The sequence below is a fragment of the Arachis hypogaea genome, chromosome 6, assembly GCF_003086295.3.
Source record: "Arachis hypogaea cultivar Tifrunner chromosome 6, arahy.Tifrunner.gnm2.J5K5, whole genome shotgun sequence".
NCBI lineage: Eukaryota > Viridiplantae > Streptophyta > Magnoliopsida > Fabales > Fabaceae > Arachis > Arachis hypogaea.
In genome coordinates this window covers 87446674-87468729 of record NC_092041.1, presented here as the reverse complement: position 1 = coordinate 87468729, position 22056 = coordinate 87446674, and the positions used below count along the sequence as shown (strand labels likewise).

General features: G+C 37.5%; 1 long non-coding RNA gene across 1 annotated transcript; it reads left to right on the top strand.

The window, feature by feature from the left end:
• The first annotated feature begins 19456 nt into the window (after positions 1–19456).
• Positions 19457–21776, top strand: LOC112698216 (uncharacterized). The gene is made up of 4 exons (XR_003151441.3): positions 19457–19628; positions 19720–19774; positions 19863–19991; positions 21462–21776. It is a non-coding gene; the product is annotated as an uncharacterized lncRNA (long non-coding RNA).
• The last annotated feature ends 280 nt before the right edge of the window (positions 21777–22056 follow it).

Here is a 22056-nt window from a genome sequence, read left to right as displayed (position 1 = left end):
TTTAGCCGCCTCTGTGGTTGAACCACTGACTTAGCGTCACCCTCCAATAGGATTTTATGCATGCATCTGGCTGGGCTAATGCCCTTAAGATCACAGATGAACCACCCAAGGGCTGTCTTGTGTGTCTTTAGCACTTGAATTAGTGCTTCCACTTCTTGTGGCTCTAAGGTAGAGCTTATGATCACAGGGAAGGTATCACCTTCTCCTAGAAATGCATATTTCAGGGATGGTGGTAATGGTTTGAGCTCGGGTTTAGGAGGTTTCTCCTCTTCCTGAGGGATTTTCAGAGGTTCTATTATTCTCTCTGATTCCTCCAGATCAGGCTGAACATCTTTAAAGATATCCTCTAGTCCTGATTCGAGACTCTCAGTCATATTGACCTCTTTTACCAAAGAGTCAATAATATCAATGCTCATGCAGTCATTTGGGGGTGTCTGGATGCTGCATAGCTTTGACAACATTCAACTTGAACTCATCCTCATTGACTCTCAGGGTTACTTCCCCTTTTTGAATGTCAATAAGGGTTCGGCCAGTTGCTAGGAAAGGTCTTCCTAGAATGAGAGTTGCACTCTTGTGCTCCTCTATTTCAAGCACCACAAAGTCAGTGGGAAAGGCAAATGGCCCAACCTTGACAATCATGTCTTCAATCACGCCTGATGGGTATTTAATAGAGCCATCAGCAAGTTGGAGACATATTCGGGTTGGTTTAACTTCATCAGTCAACCCAAGCTTTTTGATAGTAGATGCAGGTATTAGGTTGATACTTGCCCCAAGATCACATAAAGCTTGCTTGGTACAAGTACCTTCTAATGTGCATGGTATCATAAAGCTTCCGGGATCTTTAAGCTTCTCAGGTAAGCTTTTCAGAATGACTGCACTGCATTCTTCAGTGAGATAAACTTTTTCAGTTTCCCTCCAATCCTTCTTATGACTTAAGATTTCTTTCATGAACTTAGCATAAGAAGGTATTTGCTTAAGTGCCTCTACAAACGGAATCTTTATTTCAAGAGTCCTGAGATAGTCTACAAAGCGGGCAAATTGCTTATCCTGTTCTGCTTGGCAGAGTTTCTGAGGATAAGGCATTTTGGCTTTGTATTCATCAGCCTTAGTTGATGTAGGTTTATTGCCTATAGATGTGGGTTGAGAAGCCTTTTTAGAGGGGTTGCTATCAGTACTTGTATGTGTCTGATCTCCCACTGGCATTTGAATGCCAGGGGTGGAAGCTGGAGTGGCGTTAGACGCCAACTCCTTACCTGTTTCTGGCGTCTGAACGCCAGAACTGTGCTTCCTTTGGGCATTCAACGCCAATTCCTTGCTTGTTTCTGGCATTGAACGCCAGGACTGAACATGAGTTGGGCGTTCAACGCCAGCTTCCCACCCATTTTCTGGCGTTTGAGTGCCATAATTATTCCTCTCTGGGCTCTGACTGTCCTCAGAGGGATTTCGGGTAGCAGTCTGTTCATTTCTTGGCTTCCTACTGCTTTGAAGTGAGGTATTTAATGTTTTTCCACTTCACAATTGAACTGCTTGGCACTCTTCTGTTATTTGTTTTAATAACTGCTGTTCTGTTTGCTTCAACTGCACTTCCATATTCATATTAGCCATTCTTGTTTCTTGTAGTATTTCCTTGAATTTGGCTAGCTGTTTTGTTAGAAAATCTAATTGCTGATTGAATTCAATAGCTTGTTCTGCAGGACTGAGTTCAGCACTTACTGTTTTAGCCTCTTTGTTAATGGAAGATTCACTGCTTAGGTACAGATGCTGATTTCTGGCAATTGTATCAATAAGCTCTTGATCTTCTTCTATTGTCTTTCTCATGTGTATAGATCCACCAGCTGAGTGGTCTAGAGAAGTCTGAGCTCTTTCTGTAAGTCCATAATAGAAGATGTCTAACTGCACCTACTCTGAAAACATTTCAGAGGGGCATTTTCTTAGCATCTCCCTGTATCTCTCCCAGGCATCAAAAAAGGATTTATTATCTCCTTGTTTAAAGCCTTGGATGCTCAGCCTTAGCTGTGTCATCCGTTTGGAGGAAAATAGTGATTCAGGAATTTTTTTGACAGCTGTTTCCATGTCTTTATGCTGTCCTTAGGTTGGTTATTTAACCACCTCTTAGCTTGGTCTTTTACAGCAAATGGAAACAGTAATAATCTGTAGACATCCTGGTCTACTTCCTTATCATGTACTATGTCAGCAATTTGTAAAAACTGGGCCAGAAACTTTGTAGGTTCTTCCTGTGGAAGACCGAAATACTGGCAACTTTGTTGCACCATGATAATGAGCTGAGGGTTCAACTCAAAGCTACTGACTCCGATGGAGGGTATACAGATACTACTCCCGTATGAAGCAGTAGTGGGGTTAGCATATGACCCCAGAGTCCTTTTGGATTGTTCATTTCCACTTAAGTCCATGATGGAGAAAGGGAGATGATGCGAATTTATTTTATTTATTTTATTATATATATAAAATTTTGAAATAATAATAATAAAATAAGATAAAATAAAGACGACAATAAAAATAAAATAAATAAAAGTAAAAATAAAAATAAAATAAAAAAATTTAAAAATATTTTATGAAGATTTTCGAAAAAGTGAGGAGAGAGAAAGTGGTTCTGATATTTTCGAAAAAGATATAATTTTTTTTAAAATCTTAAAAGGATAAGATTTGAAAAATTTTGAAATTGAAATCTGAATTTTTAAAAAAAATTCAAAAATATGGCTTAAAATTAGTTAGAAGAGATATTTTTTTTGAATTTTGAATTTTATGATGAAAGAGAAAAACACACAAAAGACACAAGACTTAAAAATTTTTAGATCTAATGCTCATTGTTTCGGAAATTTTGGAGGGAAAACACCAAGGAAGACCAATCTTAAAAATTTTAAGATCAAAACACAAGAAAGACTCAAGAACACCTTGAAGATTCACAAGAACACCAAGAACAAAAGAAAGAACACCAAACTTAAAATTTTTAGAAAACCACAATAAACTTTTCGAAAATTAAAGAAAGATTAACAAGAAAACACCAAACTTAAAGTTTGGCACAAGATTTAATCAAAGAAAAATTATTTTTGAAAAAAAGTTTTAAAAGGAAGATACCCAATTGCCTAGAACATAAGCCAACGCTCTAGCCAACTGAGCTATAAATGTAACGTGTTTTAATATTGTATATAAAAAAATATATTATTTTTTTAAACTAATATTTTGAAAAAAAGCACAAGGAAACACGAAAAATACACAAAATAGGAAAAATCAAAGATCAAACAAGAAAATTTGACAAGAACAATTTGAAGATCAAGGAAAAATAAAGAACACAAATTTGAAAATTTAAAGGAAAATATGAAATATGCAATTGACACCAAACTTAAAGTATAAAACTAAACTCACTAAAAAAAATTAAAATTTAATAAGGAAGAATAATATTTTTGAAAAAAAAATTTTGAAAAGAAAATAAAGGACTCAGATTTAATGACTCTATAGCAACAAAAATAAATTATTCCTAATCTAAGCAACAAAATAAGCCTTTAGTTGTTCAAACTCGAACAATCTCCGGCAACGGCGCCAAAAACTTGGTGCACAAAATTGCAATCACACCTTTGCAATCCGCACAACTCACCAGCAAGTGCACTGGGTCGTCCAAGTAATACCTTACGTGAGTAAGGGTCGATCCCACGGAGATTGTTGGTATGAAGCAAGCTATGGTTATCTTATTAATCTTAGTCAGAATGCCAATAAGGTTCTTTGAATTTAATTGTAAAAAGTGAAAGTGTTTGGAATAAGTAATTGTTACTCAATAATGGAGAATATGTTGGAGATACTTTGTCCTCTGAATTTCAGCTTTTCTCTTGTCCTCCTCTTCACACACGCAAGGTTCCTTCCATGGCAAGTTGTATGTAGGGCGTCACCGTTGTCAGTGGCTACTTCCCATCCTCTCAGTGAAAATGGTCCAAATGCTCTGTCACAGCACGGCTAATCATCTGTTGGTTGACGATCATGTCGGAATAGGATCAATTGATCCTTTTGCGTCTGTCACTACGCCCAACAATCGCGAGTTTGAAGCTCGTCACAGCCATTCAATCATTGAATCCAAATCAGAATACCACAGACAAGGTTTAAACTTTCCGGATTCTCATGAATGCCTTTTGCGTCTGTCACTACGCCCAACAATCGCGAGTTTGAAGCTCGTCACAGCCATTCAATCATTGAATCCAAATCAGAATACCACAGACAAGGTTTAAACTTTCCGGATTCTCATGAATGCCGCCATAAATTCTAGCTTATACCACGAAGATTCTGATTAAGAAATCTAAGAGATACTCATTCAATCTGATGTAGAACGGAGGTGGTTATCAGGCACATGTTCATGGATTGAGGAAGGTGATGAGTGTCACGGATCATCATCACCTTCTTCATAGTGAAGCGCGAATGAACATCTTAGATAGGAACAAGCATGTTGAATGGAAAACAAAAATAATTGCATTAATTCATCGAGACGCTGCAGAGCTCCTCACCCCCAACAATGGAGTTTAGAGACTCATGCATTCAAAAATTATAAAAATTCAAATCTAAAAATTTCATGAGATACAAAATAAGTCTCTAAAAGTTGTTTAAATACTAAACTAGTAACCTAGGTTTACAGAAAATGAGTAAACTAAGATGGATAGTGCAGAAATCTACTTCTGGGGCCCACTTGGTGTGTGCTGGAACTGAGACTTAAGCTTTTCAGGTGCCTGGGCTGTTTCTAGAGTTGAACGCCAGGTTGTAACCTGTTTCTGGTGTTGAACTCCAACTTGCAACCTGTTTCTGGCGCTGAACGCCAAACTGCAACATGAAACTGGCATTGAACGCCAGTTTACGTCGTCTATCTTCGCACAAAGTATGAACTATTATATTGCTGGAAAGCCCTGGATATCTACTTTCCAACCCAATTGAGAGCGCGCCAATTGGACTCCTATAGCTCCAAAAAATCTACTCCGAGTGCATGGAGGTCAGATTTTTGCTCAGTTCCCTCAATTTCAGCCAGAAAATACCTGAAATTACAGAAAAATACACAAACTCATAGTAAAGTCTAGAAATATGAATTTTGCCTAAAAAATAATAAAATTATACTAAAAACTAACTAAAACATACTAAAATCTACATGAAATTACCCCTAAAAAGCGTATAAAATATCCGCTCATCAACTGTCTTCGCCATCGCACACATTCGGTCCTCTACCATTGCTATTCATAGCCTCGTTGGAGATGTCTACCACAACTCGTCTGCGTCATCTATTACATCGCGCCGAAAGAACATCGCTATAGTAGCTTTTGTCAAAGTTTGCCGTTAGCAATGATTTTTTCTTCTTCTGATTGTTATGTTTGTGGATGCTCTTTTTGTTGTTTTGTATGTTTCTTTTTGTTGGTTTTGGATGTTTTTTTCTTAGGTTTTGTATGTTTCTTTTTGTCAGGTTTTAGATGTTTCTTTCTCAATATTTTTGGTTGTTTCTTTTTATTAGATTTTGGATGTTTCTTATATTCCTCGTTCCTCGTCCAGCATCACCATTCATCGCCAGAACAACGCTATTACTGCAGTGCAAGAAATACCCCTCCCTATAAAATACGCTATTCTTGCTTCCAATTGTAGCTTTTTGCATATCCCAGTGTTCTTTTTCAATGATTTTGAAGTTTTCTTTTAGTTAGATTTTGGATTTTTTCCTATAATTTTTAGATGTTTTCTTTGTGAGATTTTGAAGTTCCTTTTCAATGATTTATTTAGATACTTCTTTTGGTTAGGTTTTGGATGTTTCTTGTAACAATCCGTATTTTTAAAACTTCTATTATAAATTATTTATGATCTATTTTATTAAATTGGACCATTTATTTGAAAATTATTTTATTAGATATAATCAAATTAATTTTATGATTATTGAAGTTTAAATTAACTAGGATTATCGTATGACTCCAGATTTTTAAAAATTAAATAACAAATTATTTAAAATTTATTTTTATTTATTCAAGATATTATTTTCAAAGATTTTTATATCAATTGGGTATTTTCTTATTATTGACATGAAGCTTTAGTAATTGAAAAGTAATGAGAATTTTATACGTTTTAATTTGAATAATTAGAATTTGAACATTATTTTATGATTTTAAAGGAAACTAATTTGATTATCTCTAATTATTATTAGAGTAATTATTCGAAAATAATTTATAAATTTATAATTAAATAGTTTTTTTATAAATATAAGTGTTAGATTAAAATAGGTTTTCAATTACTCAATTACTCCTAATTTTATTAAAATTACTAAACTACCCAAAACCCTGATTTACCAACACACAACTCAAACCCTAACCCGAACCCACTAGCCACCACCCCCTTTTTCGCTTTCTTCCTAGAACGCATAACACACACACACACACACACACACACACACACACACACACACAACAGACAGGAGGAAGAGAGAGAGAGAGAGAGAGAGAGAGAGAGAGAGAGAGAGAGAGAGAGAGAGAGAGAATGAGAAATCTGAGAGAGCAGAAGAGAATGGGAAGAGAGGGGTAGAAAGGAGGGGCGATGACGGCTGGGGCCTCACCGCCATTGCCATCGTCGTCGAGCCAGAAACGGAATTGAGAGGGCACAAACGAGAACCACGCGTCCTCGTCTCACCGTTGCTAGGTTACCGTTGTCATTGCCAACAATGGAGGAGAGAGGAGACGTCGAGATGTTGGAGACTGCGCCTTGCTGCCGACGTGCTCGTAGGTATGGAGGGAGCTTGTAACACCCTACCATACAGAGCTCTACGTTTAAGTCATAAAACAGAGGTGGTGTGGTATTACGACTTCTAAAAATATAATATATACATAATAATAGTTGAAAGAATTTAATAATTGAGGAGCCTTGAAAGGAAGCTTAAACAAAATCGTTAAAAGAAAAATGCAACGCTCACATAACAGAAAACTTGCGTAGTAAGAAAAGTAAAGATACACATATATAATAGGAACGAAGTGTCAAAAGGTACAAAATATTCAAGCTCCAGGTTTAACCTGCGAAGCTAAGGCTGACCGGAGAATATTATATATATATATATATATATATATATATATATATATATATATATATATATTGCATTTTTGCATCTTTTGCATGGTATATATTTTATAGATAGAAGTTGTGATTGGTTGTTGTGAATAGTATAGCACCTAGTTCAATTTTGTCCTAATTGTTCATATTAGTTTTTGCCATGTTTAAAATTAGGAATAGAACTAGGAAAGATTTTGAAATTGCATCCATCACAACATACATACATACATATATAGGAAATAACTTTGGTGAGAAACAACAAAAGAATTTTCAAGAATTTTGTTTCAAGAGCATTCTATTGAATTGATTTGGAAAATTGTTTTTAAAACTCACTTGAATGTTTTTTATGGAACATAGAAGAGAGATAGAACAAAGCAACCTTGTGAGTTGTTGAGCTTTAATGAGTGGTTACAATTTTTAACTACTATTTTTGTTCATTGTGTGCTATGCTCCTTCTATGATTGTAATCTTGGTTTTGCTTGATTCTTTATTTTCAATGTTTGATGTTTTGAATGCATTTAGCATGATTGAGGCCATTTTTGAATTGAACTCACTCACCCATATGGACCTACCCTTGCATCTACCTTTGTTAACCTCTTTTGAGCCTCTTAATCCCCTTTGTTCTAATTGTTAGCACATCACAATCCTAAGCAAAAGACCATGAATTACCTTGAATTGCATCTTTGATTAGCTTAGGTTGAAGTGTGTGTTTCATTTAAGTGTAGGGGGAATTTTGGAAAACATTGGTAGTGAATGAAAAAGTTTGTATTGGGTATACATTGAAAAAAAAATTTTGGAAAATGGGTACGCATTCATGTATCAATTTGCTTTAACCATATGCATTTGTCATAGAAAAAGAAAAAGAAATAGAAGAAAAAAATATATATGAAAAAAATAATAATAATAAGAAGGGACAAAGGTTACCCCAAAGAAAAGAAAAGAAAAAAAATGAATAAGACATATGTGTTTTAAATAGAAACTAAGGCATGAATGTGTGTGAAAAGAAGTAATGGGTGGCTAGAATGTATTTTTGTGATTTGATTGATATAGGTTGAGTTGGATACTTGAGCTAATCAAAGATTCAATCCTTTAGTCCACTTAGCCATATACTCATCCTACCGTTACCCCAACCCCATTACAACCTTCTAAAGACATCATGATACTTGCATACATGCATCAAATACTTGTTGATTGTTAGATAAAAAGCAAATCCTTAAAAGCATGATTAGGAGGAGACTTGAGTGAATTGACCCTAAACACCGAGCGGTTAGAGTGTATACACACCTAGTGAGGGTTTGATCACTCAACTCTATGTTTCCATACTTCTTATCATGCAATCTTGCAAGTTGCTTCATTTCGATGAGTAAATCAATTCTTTAGATTTTGAGTGCATTGGATTATTTCCTTGCTTAGGCCTATATGTCTATACACTTGCTTGAATTTTGATTGTTGCTTTCACCAAATCAATAGGACATTATAGATAGATAGATATATATAGTATATACATACTTGCATGCACATATGTAGTTGCATTCAATAAGTTGTTTCCCTTTTGATCATTCCCCTTGTTGGTTTAGCAAGAGGACATGCTATTGTTTAAGTGTGGAAAAATTGATGAGTCCATATTTTCCGATATATTTTAGCTTGATTTGAGTGGATTTCATCACATAAACCTACACTTAAGTACCATAATAGCATACTTTTGTGTTTGATCCCTAAATTGAACCTAAATGTGAAAACATGCAATTTTGTGCTTGAAATGAGCAATTTAATTCCACTTTTATTCTATTTGATGCCATGACATGTTTGTTGAGTGATTTCAGGCCTTAGAGGCAAGAATGAATGACCAAAAGTGGAAAAAAGCATGTACAAAGGAGAACACATGAAGAAAACAAGGAAAAGCACACACAGCGACGTGTGCGTACGCACAGGAGGATTTTCAGCTAAGTGTGCAGACGCACACATCTGTGCGTCCGCATAAGTCCCTGCATGTGATTTTATTAATGAAACATGTGCTGCATGATTTTGGAGCCTTTGGCCCAATTTTGGAAGGCTTGGATGCTGAAATCAAGTGCTATATGAAGGGAACTTCATGCCATATGAAGGGGAGCCATCTTAGAATAGGAACAACACATTTTAGGAGTAGTTTTAGGGTAGTTGGCTTAGGTTTTCTCTCTAGTTCATTAGGGTTTTAATTAGGTTTTCAATGTAGACTTTTATAGTTCAAGTTTTGCTTTTGGATTTTTCTTTCCCATTGTAAGTATTCCTTAATTTCCTCTTTTATGACATTACTTATTCTACACTTTCTTCTACTTTTCATTTATCTTACCAATTTATGTAGTTTTGCAATTTTGGATTTCTAGTTGGTTAATTTGATGTTTGATGGCTTTTATATGTTTGTTGAGTTACTTTTATTGCTTTTGATCATTTATGGTTCATAGCTTTCATTAATTTACCAATTTTGCCATGTTTTATGATTATGACCATTAGGTGTTTGATGAAATGCCAATCTTAGTTTTGGGGTAATTTCCATCCCTTGGCTTGGGAAAAATGAGTCTATGGATTGCTAGAGCCATAATGTCCAACATTTAGTGATAATTCTTGGGTTGTTAGTTGTTATTGTTTCCACTAACGCTAGCTTTTTACTAAGGTAATTAGTAAGTTAGCTAGGACTTGTGGATTGATAACAATTATGCTCACTTACCTTACTCTCCAATTTTAAGGGTTGACTTAGTGAGATTAATCCATCATAATTATCATAGTTGTGGTTATGGCAAGGAAGGGATTCCATAACTCATCCCAAGTCAAGGTTGCATTTATGTTTTGAACCACCTTTCCATCACTTTATAGTTTTACTTGTTCATATTACATACTTAGTTCTTTTATTCCTTTATTAGTTTATTAATTGCAATTTTGAATCGTTCTTTTATCTCTTTATTGTTTGCTTTCATCATTGAGAACCCCCTTTGTTCTTGCAACCAAAATTGTGCCCTTGTTGGCATTAATTCCTAGGGAAGACGACCCGAGGTTTGATTACTCTCGGTTACTTAGAAATTTTAAACTTTGATAAGGAATTACTTGTTGGTTGAGAGCTATACTTGCAACAAAGTTATCTCTCCTTTACCTCAAAGGAATTCTTAACCGACGGTTTTTCTTGCATCACTCCTATAGGTGCAAACAACTTTGAGTTGAAGCCTTAGTTAATCATTCTGGTGCAGCAAAATTGTTAGTATCATGGACTCCTGCAGGAAGATCCAAATCAATTCATCTCAAACTTCCTGCAGATCTGTGACACTGTGAAGTCAAATGGAGTGAGTCCTAAAGTTTACAAGCTCATGCTCTTTCCATTTGCCGTGAGGGATAGAGCAAAGTAGCGGCCTGATTCTCAGCCCAAGGAGAGCCTGGACACTTGGGACAAGGTGGTCAATGAATTTTTGACCAAATTATTCCCACCACAGAAGCTGACTAAGCTACAGGTGGATGTTCAGACCTTCAGGCAGAGAGATGGTGAGTCCCTCTATGAAGCCTAGGAGAGGTACAAGCTGATGATCAGGAGATGCCCTCCTGACATGTTTTCTGAATGGACCAAGCTGAAGATTTTTTATGATGGCCTCTTTGAAATGGCCAAAATGTGTTTGGACAACTCTGTAGGTAGTTTATTGCACATGAAGAAGATGCTTGAAGAGGCTGCTGAGCTTATTGAGATGGTTGCTAACAACCAATATCTTTACTCTTCTAAGAGAAATCCTGTGAACTCTAGGGCTCCTCAAAGGAAAGGAGTCTTGGAAATCGATACTTTGGATGCTATTCTTTTTCAAAACAAAGTCATGTCTCAACAGATCAGTATGATTACTCAGAACTTGAGTGGGATGCAGGTTTCAGCTGTCAGTGCTTAGAATGCCCCTCAAAAGGCTCTGTAAAACCCGGTTAATTAACGGCTAATTAACCCATAAATGAGAATTTATTCTAGAAAGCCCAAAATGTGATTTTTGTGGCTAAATGTGATAGAGGAGATTGAGATGAGAATTTTGGTACCAATTTTATAGAAATCGGACCAAGATTGGACCGAACGGGCCAAACCGGGCCAAACGGACCCAAAGTGGGCCCTTGGCCCAACATAACTTAACCAAAACCCTAGTTTTCAGCACTCTCTCTCCTCATTTGTTACACACACAAGCTGAAATTAGAGAGAAAGGGAGGAAGAACACTCTCTCAAGTTCTCTCCCTTGGTTGATCTTCAAACCACCATAACTTTTGATCTAGAGCTCCGATTGCCGCCCCGTTTGCGGCCACGCGTTCACCGCGGAGAGCTCTACAAAACCCATACAACCAATCTTGAGGTAAGCCACAAGTTTCTGTTCGAAATTCCAGCCCTTATTTTCGAGTTTCATGGGTGAAATGTTGAGATTTTGGGTTCTTTGATGTTATAGGACCCAACTCTCTTGAAGGAGAAGGTTAATCTTGTCTCCTTGGACCTTGGGTGTGGTAAGATTCTCAACCCTAGTGTATTTTGTTGTTTTATGATGCTTGGGTTTTGAGATGTTGTGTATGGGTATGATGGTTGTGGCTTAGGTTGTGTGTGTGTGGATATTGGAGCTTGATTGGTGATTTTGAAAAGCTTGGAAAGGGCTTGGTGGTGAAAAAATCTGTTCTTGGAGGTGTTGAGGCCTTGAGAGCTTGTGGATAAGTGGTTTAGAAGTGCTCCGGTGGAGCTTGGGAAAATCGGCTAAGGTATGGTTTCGGTTTCCCGTATCTAATATGTAATGTGGTAGGAAATACTTAGGCTAGAGGCCCTAAGATAGGCATTGAATGGTTGATGTTGTTGAATGATTGAGATATATGATGTGGTCATATATGTGATGATGATTATTGATGCCTTGATGGTATGATGTATGAGAAATATGCATGTTGTGATATATGCTTGATGATTGGTTATGGTTGAATTGTGAGTTGGACCATGTTGATGGTGAGTAAGATATTGATTGTGTACAATGATGATTTGTTGGAATTGGTGTTGTTGAGAATTGGCATGAGGGATAGTATATGATATGTCAATATATTTGAGTTTGAGCCACTTGGGTGAAGTGGGTTAGAATGATGAGATAGTGATTTTGTATATTGTGGTAATGTGTCAATGTGTGAGTTGAGGAGGCTTGATGTTGAAATTGATATATTTTGATTGATTTCAAAGAAAATGGATGAAAATGGCATGTTTTGATTGATTTTGAAAAGAGTTGGAAATGGCTTGTTTGCAAATGGCACTTTGTAGTTTTTATGAAAAAGATGGTTTTTGGGCATACTTTGGCACATAACTTGGACTACGGATCTCTGTTTTGTACCAAATCTTTTTAGAAATGAAATTGGATCCGGGATGTCCATGCCGTTTGAAGAACGGGTGAAAAACGATTTAAAATGAGAAAGTTATGTCCGTTGGAAGATTGGGGTTTAAATTGGTGAATTCTGCAGCTTTTAACTTAGAAAATTTTTAGCAGAATGACCCCTTGCGCGTGGGCGCACTTGGCGCGTGCGCGCCGTTCTTCCGGAAAATGCCATCCACGCGTGAGCGTGATGTGCGCGGGCGCGCCGATTGTGCTGCACCCAATGCCCAGCCATTTTCCAGAGAGTTATGCCAGAACTGTGCCAGTGTTGTGCCTGGGGCACGAGAACATCCACGCGTACGCGTGGTTGACGCGTACGCGTCGATTGGCAAATTTTTAATCCACGCGTTAGCGTGCATGACACTTTCGCGCCGATGAGTTTTGAGGCCACCCACGCGTGCGCGTGGAGTGCGCGTACGCGTGGACCTGTTTTCATCCCAAAGTTGATTTTTGAGTTTTAAAAGCCAAATTTCATACTTCTAAGCCTCCGATCTCACCACTTATATCTTAAATCATTATGATATGCCTAGCTATGAGAGAAGGGCTAGTGAAAGAGGTAACTTGCGAGTGAAGCAAGGGGAAAATGAATAATCAATGAGGATCATTGATGATTATGTGAGATGTGGAGGATGGTGGTGGAAGTGCTTGTTATGCCATTGGCCGAAGGGCTGTAATTGTTTATGAATTGGCTGGTTCTGGATTGAACCGTGAGCCGGAATAGCTGTGTATGCTATGAATATTGGCTGGTTCTGGATTGAACCGTGAGCCGGAATAGCTGTGTATGCTATGAATATTGGCTGGTTATGGATTTAACCGTGAGCCGGAATGGCTGATATGGATGTTGATCCATGGATGAGAATTCATGCATGTTTATGCTGAATTATTGATAATTGTGATTTGCACTTCCACTATCGGAGATAAGAGTTTCCCTGGGTAGTAGCAGTGACTAGCCACCACGTGCTCCAGGTTGAGACTCGAAGCTCTTTTGACCCTATGTCATAAGTGTGGCCGGGCACTGTGAAAGACCCGGATGAGCTCGCCCCCGTAAATATTCACCAGTGAGGGTGATGGATATAGATCATGATTATGATCAAGTTTATGACGAGTATAACTCGAGTTGGGGATGCATGACAGAGGGACAGTCCAATGGTTAGCTACCAGGACTTGTCGGGTTGGCTCTATAACCGACAGATGATATCATCAGCCACTAGGGACAGGCATTCATCATATGCATACTATATGAATTGTTTGAGATTGCCTATTTGACTGCATATTACTTGCTAATTGTCTAAATGCCTTACTTGTTCCTAATTGTATATTTCTTGCTTGATATAACTGTGTTTGCTATATTATACTCCTGCTGGTGGTTGGGAGGTCTGAAGGAATTGGAAAGGGAAGTATTAGTTAGACTGAAGTATCTTAGTCAGATGCCCTTTATGGTTTAGTTTGTTTATAAGCTTTGATATTATTTGGAGGAAGTTCTAGGATTGCCTTCGGCTTTCCTCCATTATTATGTATTATATATGTGGAAGCTGTTACCATGCCGGGGACCTCTGGTTCTCACCCATGCGGATTTTGTGGTTTTCAGATGCAGGACGTGAGGTTTCCCGCTGAGGCATGCTGGAGACTTCTAGATTTGCGAAGATCCTTTGTTCTCGGGGCTATGTTTTGGTTTATATGTTTTGCTTAGATACTTTTATCTCCATTAAATAATACAAACTGTGATGACTCCTCTTATGGGAGACTTTGGAGAATAGGTTTTTATGTATTTGTGTCCCTTTGGGTTTCCTTTGGGGTTTTCCTTATTATATCATATGTATATATTGTTATGCTCGGATCGGTTATCTTCGCAGCCGGATCTTGAGTCTTGATATTCCTGTTTTTGACACTCCTTTGTATATATATAATCACGCGTTGGTTATCCTTGTTCGTTACGTTATCGATCGGAGTGTTGCGCTTTGAGTTGCGATGGTTTTTGTTTACCCATTTTTCTACAAAGGCTCCTAGTTATAATCAATCATTCATACTACTATATGTACTAAATTTTTATTTTAGAGGTCGTAATACCTTGCCATCTCTGAATTATGACTTAAGCATAAGACTCTGTATGGTAGGGTGTTACAGGCTCCATATGACATGAATGGTGGCTTCATTCAAGGTGAGAATTATGAATATGCTCAATTTTCTCATGAACATGTCAACTTTATGGGGAAGAGTTAAGTCTCAAAGTAGTCCCTGAACTTGCACCCGAGCCTCAAAGTGATCCCTGAAGTTAATAATTACTCAAGTTCGTCCCTGAAATTGTTCTCCGGGACTCATAGTAGTCCCTAAAATAATTTTTTTGTCCCCGAAATTGTTCTCCGAGACTCATAGTAGTCCCTAAAATAATTTTCGTCCATCCTTGCTATTAGAAATGACTAAAACGACGTTGTATTATATTAAAAAAAATACACCCCCTCCCCCCACCCCTTTTCCCCAGTTTCCTTTTTCCTTTCCTCTTCCCCAACCATTTTTCACTTCTCATTTCCCTTCCTCTTCTACGCTCCCATTTTCCCCTTTCACACTCCCTTTCTCCTTCTATAACCCTTTCTCAGTTCTCCTTCCCCATCCCCTACCCTTTTCACGCTCCCCTTTCCCTTCCCCATTCCCAGTTCCCCTTTTTCTTTTCTTTCACCGGTCTTTTTTTCCTTCCCCAATTTTTTTCTTCCTTTTCCTTCCCCAATTTTTTCTTCCTTTTTCTTCCACGCTCCCCTTCTCCTTTCCCAATTCATCCCCAGCTCTTCTTTTCTTTTTTCTCTCAAAAGAAATAAAATAATAATTTGTTAATTCACAGAGAGAGAGAGAGAGAGAAATAATGGAAGATGGAAAGAATTACAGAAGGCAAACCTCCTACGGGTGTTACCTCTCTTATCGTCGTTGTCCCCTTTTGTTAATTTGCTTTTGGTCTACCATGGCGCATCCTCTCGGGCATGTGCTTCTGCTTTTCTCTGCTCCGGTGGCCTGCTTCTTTCTTCTACTCTGCTGGTCTGCTCTGCCTCTTCTTTCCCCATTTATTCTTTTTTTAGTTATTTATATTTTAATTTTTGTTGTTGATCGATGTGATGTTGTTGCATATTTATTGTTGCCACTGGTATGATTTATAAAAGTTTTTGTTATTTAAATCAAATTATTGGCTTGAGCATGATTATCAGATGTCTACATAAACTAATATGAATTTGATAGTTTAATTATTGTTTGCAATGATGATGTTGTTATTGTTGTTACTATGAATTTGAAGAAGAAGAAGAAGAAGAACAGGGTGAAGAAGAGAATTGGTGAAGGTAATTCGAGATTATGTTCCTTTTATAAATACAAAACGACGTCGTGTTGGAGATTAAGATTTGTTTTTTTGGTATAAATACAAAATAACATCGTTTCAGTCCTTCCGATGGTAAGGATGGACGAAAATTATTTTAGGGACTACTATGAGTCCCGGAGTATAAATTTGGGGATGAATTTGAGTAATTATTAACTTTAGGGATCACTTTGAGGCTCGAGTGCAAGTTCAGGGACCACTTTGAGACTTAACTCAGAATGCTCCTAGAAACTCCAACAATGATCCATATGCCAAGACCTTTAATCAAGGGTGGAGGAATCACCAAAACTTTGGATAGAGAGATCAACCTCAGAGACCACAGAATTTCAATAATTCTTTGGGCGGTTTTAATCAGAACAACTTCAATAATCACCAGTTCCAATCCTCTCAGCCTCAACAAGCAACTTCTCAGCCTCAGAAGACCAATGATTTGGAATTGCTAGTTGCAAGTTTTGTAAACCAAAGCATCACTCAAGAACTTGGAGGTTCAGATGGGTCAAATTGCCACAAAATTTGCTGAAATTGATCAAAGGACCACTAGTAGCCTTCCTGGTAACACAATTCCAAATTCAAGAGAGGAGTGCAAGGGTATCCCCTTGATAAGTGGACAAGTGGCGAGTACAGAAGCACAAGTTTCTGAGGAGCTAGTTGAAAAAGAAGTTCCAGAGGAAAAAAGGAGGAGGTTGAACATGCCCCACCTAGGCGTGCAGACAATCCTTTTCCAGTCACTCTTGACACATATCCGACATTACCTAAAGCTCTTAAATACAAGCCTAAGATGGGATATCCTCATAGACTTCCTTTTGCTGAGGTTTTTGGAGTAAATGCCTCTATATGTCAAGTTCATAAAGGAGTTGTTGTCAAAGAATAAGCCTTTAAAGGGAGATGAGACATTGGTCTTGACCAAGGAATATAGTGCCATAATTCAAAATAACTTGCCAAGGAAGATACCAGATCCAGGGAGCTTTCAAATTCCATGTACCATTGGAAGCACTACCTTTGAGAAAGCCCTATGTGATCTGGGTGCAAGCATAAATCTAATGCCCTTGTCTGTGATGAAGAAGTTGCAAATCCAAGAGGCACAACCCACAAGGATAGCATTACAAATGGCAGAAAAATCTCTAAAGCCAGCATATGGATTAGTAGAGAATATCTTAATCAAAGTAGATAAGTTCTTCCTCCTAATAGATTTTGTAATTCTTGACATGGGGGAGATGAAAATACCTCTATAATCCTAGGAAGACCATTCCTAGCCACTGAAAGAGGTCTAATTGATGTAGAAGTAGGTGAATTAGTGCTTAGAGTGCATGATGACAACTGGTCTTTCTTGTCTTCAAAGATATGCCTTCACCAAGTGAAGAGAAGGTGTGCATACAGACTGAGCTTATTGATCCAAACCTTCAAGAACCCCCTGATTATGCACCACAAGATCTGCAGCTGAAACCTCCTGTGGTGACAATCAACGAAATTTCTCCTGACATAAAACCTAAGTTTGGTATCGGAAATGCATCATCCACCAAGGAGGAGGTTGCTAAAAAGAAAGTACCAAGAGGATGGAGAAACAAAAAGATTCTCACTGAAGGTTTTTCCCCAGGAATGAAGGTGGTGTTGACTAGTAATCCAGTGTTGACTTATACAGTAAACAGAATCCTCTCTTTTGAGCATATTGAGCTACTTCACGGGGACATAAGGAGAAGATTCACAGTGAAAGGGGAGGAGTTGAAGCTCTATGATCCTCCTCCTTAGAGGAGCTGACCGTCAAGCTAGTGACGATAAAGAAGTGCTTGTTGGGAGGCAACCCAACTACTAGTATCCTTGGTTTTGCAGTTATTTTGGTTTTAATTTTATAGTTATTTTGATTTTAGCATTATAGTTATGTTCTCAAGGATTTCAAATGGATCTGAAGAAACAAATTATTAAAGTCTTTTAAATTTGAAATTGATTTAAAAGGAAAAAAATTTGAGGGAAAGGTGTTAAATGGTGCATTTTAAGAAAGGTGGGAATGTTTTGAGCTTAAAAATCAAATTGAAATTGGTTTTAAGGATTATCCTTATGATTAAAAAGTGTGACATGGCACGTAATTCCTCTAATGGTGACAGGACATGTAGTCCCTCTATTGGTGACAGGGCACATAATCCCTCTAATAGTGACATGCACTCTCCCTCTAATGGTCAACTAATGTGTTGAGATTTTAGTGTGCAACATAGAGCCAATGCCTGGGTTAGCTACTGGATATGTCAGGTTTGGCTGTATAACCAACAGATGAGCTCATTGGCCATAGGACAGGAATGCATCATATTGCATTTGTTTGCTTTGTTTAGGTGTGTTTAAGTGTTTTGGTTTTCTTATGTGATGAATTTTATTTAACTGGTAATTATGATACTTGCTATAGCTGTTCTTTAAATGTATTTGCCTTGTATTTATTTGTGCTTGTGATTAATTTCTGTTTTGAATATTTGGTAGTGGATTGATAATAGCGGTGATGGGTTTTGCTGGGCTGAAGGCCGAGATTTGATTATATATTGAGTCGGAGGCTGTGATTGGTTATGTTTGGGCTGGAGGCCGTGATTGGTGAGTTTTTGGATTGATTGACCCTTTTATATGTATTGAAATATTATGCAAATTGTCGATATTGAAACATTTTATAAGAAAAGATATGAAGTTGGCTTTTTTTGTACTATTAATTGCTGTGGTTTAAAAATGATTCATAGGACGAACGAAGATCTCTGCTTTTAAAATCCATTCTTCTTTTTATACATATCTTCTTATGACAATTCTTAAAAATCCTCTACTGAGAACCAGCGAGGACGATGTTCTCACTCCCTATAATTTCTGTTTGTGCATATATTAGTCATAGGTTTTTCTTTGCCTTTGTTATTATAACTTTATAAGAGAGATAGGAGTTGTATGATTTGTATGTATATAATATGTATAAGTTACTTGTATACAAATTTTTGTATATATGTGTTCATGTCCTGGGTCAAGTTGTATGACCCGGGCTGATTGATGACAAATCGATCGACCTCTTCACAAAGAGCTCGGCCAAATCGCCATAAGAGGCCCAAGCAGGCCCAAACAAAGGGACACAACCTAAATCCAAAGGCGGCAAAGCCTAAAGAAAGATAAGGCGGTTCCCCTTAAAGATAAGATGACTTCACTCAAAGATAAGATAAGATAACTATCTTATCTCCAGAAAGGTCACTCAACACCATTATAAATACACTGGAGCACCCAGGTATAACTCATACTCTGATTCTACAAAAAACCTGCTTAATACCCTTGCTAACTTAAGCATCGGAGTCCCTTGCAGGTACCACCACCCTCCGGTGACGAAGGATCAGCACCATCACCAAGTCCAACAAGTCGGACACGACGGCTCCGACCATCATCATCAAGTCAGACATAACAGCTCCGATCTGTAAACCCCGGTTAAATTAGTAGATAATTAGTCAATAAATTAGTTTTTAATAAGGAGGATTATAAATGTGAATATTATATCAAATTAGGATAGAGCTCATCGAAACGAGAATTTTGACACAAATTTCGAAAAAATTGGTCCAAGATTGGACCGAACAGGTCGAACCGGTTGAACCGGATTCGAACCGGGCCGTCGGTTCAACCGGACCAACACATTAAAAGAGCCGAAAGCCCCTTTCTTCTTCATTTTTCCTGCTGCATCACGATGAACTCCAGGGAGAAGAAAAAACTCCCGAACCTCCTACGATAAATTTCCAAATCCCATAACTTCTCCGTTCGAGCTCCAATCGCCGCACCGTTTGTGGCCACGCGTCCACCGCGTCGAGCTCTACATTTCTACCGGAACAATTTTACTGGTAACTTGTTTAATCACTCTCAGCTTCATCTTCCCCCAATTTTCGAATTTTAAGTGGGAATATTGAATTTCTTTGATTTCTGATGTTTTAGGATCCAATTAGCTTGAGAGAAACGTTCACTCTTGCTTATGTGAAGCTTGGGTAAGGTGAGGATACGATAATTCTATTTTATTTTCTTTGAATTTGAGCTTTGAGTATTAAATTGGATATATATATGTTATGAATGTGTATTAGGTTGTGAATAAATAATTGGAGCTTGAAATTGTGAATATTGGAACTTGGAGGAAGCGGATTAGTTGAGGTTTTGAGGGCTGTGTTCTTTTAGGAAAATTTTCTTGGAATAACACTTGGGAATCGGCTAAGGTATGGTTTAGGTTTCTTGCATTTAATATATAATGTTCTGTGAAAACTTAGGCTAGATGACCATAGGATAAGTTGGAATGCAGGTGTATGTTTAATATTTAGTAATTTGTCGATGAATATAATTGGTTGAAGTTTATTGGATAATTAGTTATTAATTTTGGATGGTGAATGTTGTTATGTTAATTTGGAGAGAATTATAGTTGAGTGTTATTATTGATGAACACGGTTGGTTTGGTGCTTGTTGATTAATTAATGATTCGGTGAATTATTGATTTGAGGTATTTTGTGTTAAAAGCCTAGGATTTGTGAACTATGACTCTCAGTTGAATTTTGGTTGTTGGATTTGAATATTGTATGAGTTTAATTGTTGATCTGAGGTAGATTTTTGTGGAGATTGTTATGATAATGAGGAAGGGTATGTTGAATTGAAAAGGAAGCAGGTTTGGACCCGAAAAGGGTGGCAAAGTCCGAGTTTTAGAGGAGATGCTGCCGAAATTTTATAAAAAATTAGAGATTTTGTTTATGTGATTATTTAAAAAGATTTAGATTCAAAGGTTATATGGTTTGATTTAGAGTTATTAAGAAAATGAGTATGTTTTAAGTTTGATTCATTTAGAAAAGAATGAGTTATGTTTTGAATTGGAACTATTGATGGACGGAATGGGAGGTGTGATAATGAAGGATAAGGATTGAATATGATTGATATATGATGATGAATGAAATGCGATTGAGAATGATGTTGAAGTTGATGAATTACAATTGAATTATTTATATGGCTTATGAATTTGAATAATCTGAGATACAAGATTCCCTGGATTAAGTGCCGTGGCTTGCCACCACGTGTACCAGGTTGAAAACTCGATACTCTGTTGACCCTACGACGTAAGTGTGTGACCGGGCACTATATGAATTCCCGGGAATGTTACCCCCATTGAGTATTATTGATTATTTGAGAAAAACTATGCATAGACTCTTGGGGATGCACGTCGGGGGACAGTCTAAGTACAATTCAGACTTGTCGGGTTGGCTGGATAACCGACAGATGAGCCTCATCAGCCATAGGACAGGCATGCATCATATGCATATTACTTGAACTACTTGCTTGTGTATTAACTGGGTGTGCTTAAATGTACTTGCCATGTTAAATGTATATTTGTTATCTGCAGTACTTGTAACCTTCTTGTGCTTGCCTTTGTTTGTTTACTTGTCTGTGAAAATGCATGATGGAGTTGGAGGTAAGGAGGAATGACAGAATGGGATTTATATTTAAGGTTAATTTAAGTTAGGTTTAAATATCTTTAGAAAACCACCTTTTATGGCTTCTATTTAATACTTTAAGCTCTATAATCTGAGTGTCGGCGTTCTAGGATTGCCTCTGGCATTCCCAGGACCTTATATATTATGTGTGAGGCACCTTTACCATACTGAGAACCTCCGGTTCTCATTCCATACTATGTTGTTGTTTTTCAGATGCAGGTCGAGAGGCATCTCGTTAGGCGTCTGGACCCTTGAAGCGGAGTGGTTACAGGGTTATTTTGTTATGCTATGATGTGTATATATATACTTGGTTTTCTCTCCGCATAACTTGTTCTTTTGATCCTCCTAGAGGTTTATGGAGAGGCAGGATTGTGTATATGTACTTTTGGGTTCTGGATATGTATGTATATATATGTAAATATTCTCCGGCCAGTCTTGACTTCGCAGGCTGAGTTAGGAGCTTGTTATTTTGTATCTTTGGTACTCTATTCCTACTTCTGTTATCATATGTTTAATAGTTATGGTTTCCTTAGCTCGCAGGTTAACCCGTTCCTTGAGCGTTGCGCTTTTATTTTGCGATTTTGTTTCCTCTTTTCTTCACGGCTCCTAGCATATTATAATTCTTCTGCTATTATATGTACTTATTTTATTTTAGAGGTCGTAATACCACACCACCTCTGCTTTATGGCTTAAGCGTAAAGCTTAGTGTGGTAGGGTGTTACACGATCAGTATAGAAGATCTCGTCCGAGATCGACCTACAGTTTCAGTTAACCCTTAGAACAATATGTATATGCATGTTTGTTATTA